The following is a 5,603-nucleotide window of genomic DNA, read 5'->3' on the forward strand; positions in this document are numbered from 1 at the left end:
CAAAAACCCAACACGTGATGTCTTTCAATCTTGGTTATTTTTTTTAATTGTTAAAAGGTGAAATAATCTAAAATACGAGGTTCTTCAAAAAAACGGTTCCATTTTCAGGTAGGGAAGTTCCCAAAGTGTGTTTCTCCTCCTCTCCTTTCATCCTTGTCAGTGTTTGCCCCTCAGACACACACGTTGTCGTGGGAGGGGGTGAAAAGGGAACCCTCCCAAATCCCACTCCTCTTCCCACTGCCACTCCTGGGACTTTTACCCCCCCTGTCCTTGGGCAAGTTGAGCACAGCAAGAAGAAATTTGGGTTGTGCCAGAGCTCAGCATCACACGAGGGCTCCTCTGCCCTTCGAGCCCCATTTCCTGTGCTCTGACCAACATGCTGCTTTTTGAGCCTAAAGAATGTCTTTTTGACAGTTCAGTGTCGTTCTGGGATCAGATACTCTTTATTTTTTGGGGACAGTTTGCAACAGTCCTGATGGAAAAGGTATGGTTTTGGTTCTCTAAATGTTGCAAGGGCTGGAAGGATTAATGAATGTCTTTGTGTTTACTGGGTGGGGGACTTTTGGTGCTGCCAGTAAATGAAATCAGTAATGATGCAAAAAATGTAAAATAGGCCAAATTGAGATCCAATAGCAACAAATGGGACTGCAGGGGAAGCTGAGTTGGGCTCAGCCAGGGAGAAGTTGACATTCCTGAAGGAATCAGAAGTGCTTGTGATTGTCAGACACGTGATGGATTCGTTCTGGAGCAGAATATGTTCTGTGAGGCAGAGAAATTTCAAATTAAAGGCAAAATAGTGCTTAGAATGGCAAAATAGTGCTTAGAAACACCTCATCTGAGGTGTTTTCCCCATACTTGTGTCCTTCCAGGCCTGCCTGCCTGCCTGCCTGCCCTTTAAGGGGATTATTTGTGCTTTGCTCTGCTCCCAACTGGCCCTTGGGTTCCCTCCCTGCATCCCAAAGCCTTGCTGGCCCTTTTTTTGGATAAAAATCCCATAGAAAGGCAAACCCACTGCAGCTTGAGTTGTTCCTGCAGCGAGCCCAGGCTCTGTGCCATCAGTGCTCATCTTTTGACTGAGTGTTTGGCATTAATCTTGGAATTCAGCTGGAATTGCAGCTGTCAGAGGGGTCACAGGGAGCTGGGAGCGTTCCCACAGCCAGGGTTTGTAGGACTCGAGGTGACATCTCTAGTCATGAGTCTCCAAGGGGCATCAGCTGAGCTGGGGAGATCCTGCAGCCAGGAAAATGATTGCCCTGATAGGGAAGGAATGAAGTAAACTCAGATAAACCTGCCTTTTCCAACACTGCGAGGTTTCTGGAATATTTAGCTTTTCTTTGGAAGCGACAGCGTATGGCACTTTTGATGCTGGTTGGTTTATAGTTGGCTCCTGCAGGCTTCAGACAGGCAGAGCCCAAGGCTCCCTCCACGTGGGCACTGTTTTAGAGTGTCCTGTTTGCCAGGAAGTCTCATGGAAGTCACCCCCTCCATCAGGAAGGTGAAAATACTGCTTGGAATTCCAGGGAAGCCACTGAGGTGTGTCTGACAAGGGGCAGCCTCCAAAGCAGATCTGTCCCTGCTTAACCATGTGGCTTCCAATTCTGCCCCTGCCCTGATGCAGATTTAGAATTAATTCCAGTTTTAGGCTGTGTTAGAATTAATTATTAGAATCAATACCAGTTTTACAGGTAGATGAGGTGACTCAGCTCCTGTGAGGAGTTCAGCAGTCACAGCTGGGAGTGCAAACCAAGTGTCTGCAACACAAACCCCTTTGTTCTGGTCCAGCTGGGAGTAAGTCTGTTGTTCCATGTGCTGGGATTCCTGTCCTGGGGACCCACTCTGGCAGCAGGAGCCGTTTGCCTTGGGAGATGCTGGGAGCAAGTGGGAGGTTTGTGGCACCTCCCAGGTTGTTGTGTGAGGAGCAGGAAGTCAGGCTTGGGATGTGCAGCCTTTGGGAGGGAACTGTTCCCAGCATATCCCATCCAACCTGTGACTAAATGGGATTTCCTTAATTCTTAAGAGTGAAGAATCTTCATGTATCCATGGCCAGGTGTCATCCAGCATCTGCTGTAGCAGTTGGAAGCCACTTTACTGTAGGTAACTTTTTTCCACTAGCAAGTTGGTTACATAAATTTGCCTTTATTATCCCTTTTCCTGCCTGTATTCCCAAGTTAAACTATGCATTCCACAAAAAAACAGTTTCTCTGCAAAGCACTGAAAAAACCTTCCAATTTTTTACCCCCGAACAAGTCTCTGGTTCAGGTTCCTGGCAGGGGGCTGTTGGCAGAGGCTGGACAGGAGAGGAGTTTTCCCTGGTATGGAATCCCCTGGCAGCCCTTGTGAAAACAGGAGGGAAGTGCTCGTTTGGGTGAGGAGCCAAGCTGGAGCTTGGGTGGATTCCCTGGATTTTTCAGTGGATTTAAGTCAGAACAGCCTCGTGTTTCTGCTCCAGCTCCATTCCTGACATCACTAATGAGTTGAGCTGACTTGTGCCAGGCTGGGAGTGTCCTCCTCAAGGACACTGCCAGGCAGCAGCAAGTGAGAGAGAATCCAGTTAATCAATTAATTAATTAAGGGCTAAAAGGATGGTGAAGGCTCTAGAGAGGCAGCCATGGGAGGGGTGGCTGAGGGCACTGGGCTTGTTCAGCCTCGAGATTGAGGGGTGACCTCAGGGGGCTGCAGGTTCCTCACGAGTCCAGCTCTGATCTCTGCTCCTGGGAGCAGGGACAGCACCCAGGGAAGGGCTGGAGCTGTGCCAGGGCAGGGTCAGGTTGGATCTCAGGAAAAGGTTCTTCCCCCAGAGGGTGGTTGGCACTGCCCAGGATCCCCAGGGCACTGGGCATGGCCCCAAGGCTGCCAGAGCTCCAGGAGGGTTTGGAAAACGCCCTGAGGGACAGGGTGGGATTGTTGGGGTGTCTGAGCAGGGTCAGGAGTTGGACTGGATGGTCCTTGTGAGTCCCTTCCAGCTCAGGATATTCCATGGTTCCTGACTGTTCCTGGCAGTCTGTCCAGCTGCCTCCTGATCCCCATCAGCTTTTCTTCCAGTCAGGTTTGTTCCCAACATCCCCAAGTCACCCCTGGCAGCCTCCATGGGCACGGCCTGGCCCCTGCCTGACCCCAGGCTGGGGGGGATTAGTGTGAGTAAATCAAAACTGAGATTAACTATAAAGGGACTGAAATGTTCTAATTAATCCCCTTTTCCTGCAGAAACTGTTTCTGCATAACTTGGATTATCCTGACTTCAAAAGAATTTAGTTTCTTTACAGGATGTCCTAACACCAGCTTTGAAAACAGCATTTTTAAGGATTTTTATGGGGAGTGGAGTGAGGGGTTTTTTTTGGGGGGGGGAGGAGCAGGTGAGGGGCAGTTCTGTCCTCCAGACGTGGGAACAGCTGCTCCAGGAGAATGTCCTGAACTAAAACCCTGTGAAACTGTCCAAAGAATGTGAAGCCATGCTGCACCCCACTGCCACGGCTCTCAGGGCTGGGAGCTCCTCCTGCTCCTCCACAGCACCTTCCAGGAGCTGGTGTGTAACCCGTGAGTAAATCCCAGGAGCTGGTGTGTCCCCTGTGAGTAAATCCCAGGAGCTGGTGTGTCCCCTGTGAGTAAATCCCAGGAGCTGGTGTGTCCCCTGTGAGTAAATCCCAGCTCCCAGTGGTGCTTCCCTCGTCCCCCGGCCGCTGGACTGTTCCAGCCTCAGCCCAGGGCACCCCATGCTATGCAACACCAAATGGCTTCTCCTCCCACACACAGCCATCATTCCTCTCCATACCCCAGCTTTATCCCACAGGGACATTTCCCAGGAACCCAGGTGGTTGGAGTTCCCCTCGGGCTCGTCCCGGTTTGGATTTTCCTTTGCAGGATCAGTGGATGGGTCTCGGGTGCAGCCCCAGGGCTGGGCTCGGCCCTTTTGTCTCTCGGGTGTGAAATATAAATCATGTTTTTATGATTTTTTTGTAAATCTTTACTCTTTTTACACCTTGTTTTTGTAAGCTGAAGTTTCTTATTAAAAGAAAAAAAAAAGAAGAAGAAATTCCAGAGGGCCATCTCGTTATTCCATAGACTTTAATAAACATCTGGGGGGGGTACAGAAGGAAATTCCACAACCATCCTTGAGAAAACCATTCTTGTTGTGCCTTGAGGAATGAACTGGAAATAAATTCTTCCTCTCAGCCTTAAATCTTTCCCTCTTGTCACTGCCTGGAGCAGGACAGGAGGGACTGGGAGCAGCAGCTCTGCAGGGGAGGAGAACAACGTCCTTCCAGGAATGCAGCGAACCCGTCTCGGCCCAACACGGCTCCGGTCCTGCTGGGAGGGCGAGCTCTGCTCCCTGCAGCTCCAGGAATTCCTGGGACAGGGATTCAGCAGTGTTAGTGGAGGTGGGTCCTGACATGTGGCAGCTTAGTAACAGCTTCACAACCCTGTGTGAAGGCTGGGTCGTGTGGGCTTTGGTGCTCTGGGGCCTGGGGTGGGCTCAGGGGTCGGTCCCGCTGGTCACTCCTCATCTGTGTCACCTCACACGGGGACAGCCCCGTCCTGGGGGCTGTCAGGACACATCTGGGGGGTTTGTTCAGCCTCGAGACTGAGGGGAGACCTCAGGGGGCTGCAGGTTCCTCACGAGTCCAGCTCTGATCTCTGCTCCCTGTGAGCAGTGACAGGCCCCAGGGAAGGGCTGGAGCTGTGCCAGGACAGGCTCAGGTTGGATCTCAGGAAAAGGTTCTTCCCCCAGAGGGTGGTTGGGCACTGACCAGGCTCCCCAGGGCAGCGGGCACAGCCCCAAGGCTGCCAGAGCTCAAGGAGGGTTTGGAAAACGCCCTGAGGGATAAGGTGGGATTGCTGGGGTGTCCTCTGAGGGCCAGGAGTTGGACTGGGTGATCCCTGTAGTTCCTTCCAACCTGGGGCATTCCATGATTCCAAGCACAGCTGTTCCCACCTTCCCAGGTCCTCCCAGTCCCCCTCACCCCCTGCACTCACCGGCTCTACGGGACGGGCTGCGGGGCCATCAGGTCGATGTCCGTCAGGTTCCGGGCGACCCAGACCCCGGCAGCAAACAGCCCCAGGTTCACCAGCAGGTTCCTGCGATCCCAGAGTCATTTCAGTTGGAAAATCCCTCCAGGACCATCGAGTCCAGCCTGTGCCCGATCCCCACCTTGTCCCCCAGCCCAGAGCACTGAGCGCCACGTCCAGTCCTCCCCTGGACTCCAGCTTTTATATTGTTTTATGTTATTGAAAAAGCAAGTTTACATCTAGTGCAGAAACATCTGGTTTCCTTCTCCTCTTGGGTTCCACCCAAAGCCTAGCCAGGGCTCAAGGGGGAAAACCAAGGGAGTCAACCTTGACCATTCATCTCCTGCCAAACAAGGCCAGGCATCTGATTCCATGGCCCTGACCGGACTCTAAATATGGAAAGATAAATAAATTCTTTCACTAACGATCAGTTCCTTAACGAGCAGATACGCAGATAGAAGTAACGTTTGTTGGAAGGTTCATCAAGAGGTCAGCTTTGGCTCAGGGCCTGTTGTTCAGGCCTCAGAACTTCACTCTTTCCATGGAGAAATTCCTCCTGGTGTCCAACCTGACCCTCCCCTGGCACAGCCTGAGGCCGT

The 5,603-nt window shown here is 51.9% G+C and overlaps 1 long non-coding RNA gene across 1 annotated transcript; it reads right to left on the reverse strand.

The window, feature by feature from the left end:
- Positions 1 to 4,045: 4,045 nt before the first annotated feature.
- Positions 4,046 to 5,117, reverse strand: LOC108505785. Its single transcript, XR_001877591.1, has 2 exons — positions 4,972 to 5,117; positions 4,046 to 4,345 (listed from the first exon to the last, which is right to left on the reverse strand). It is a non-coding gene; the product is annotated as an uncharacterized LOC108505785 (long non-coding RNA).
- Positions 5,118 to 5,603: the final 486 nt, after the last annotated feature.

This window comes from Lepidothrix coronata, unplaced genomic scaffold (assembly GCF_001604755.1).
Source record: "Lepidothrix coronata isolate B3197 unplaced genomic scaffold, Lepidothrix_coronata-1.0 Scaffold199, whole genome shotgun sequence".
Taxonomy (NCBI): Eukaryota; Metazoa; Chordata; class Aves; order Passeriformes; family Pipridae; genus Lepidothrix; species Lepidothrix coronata.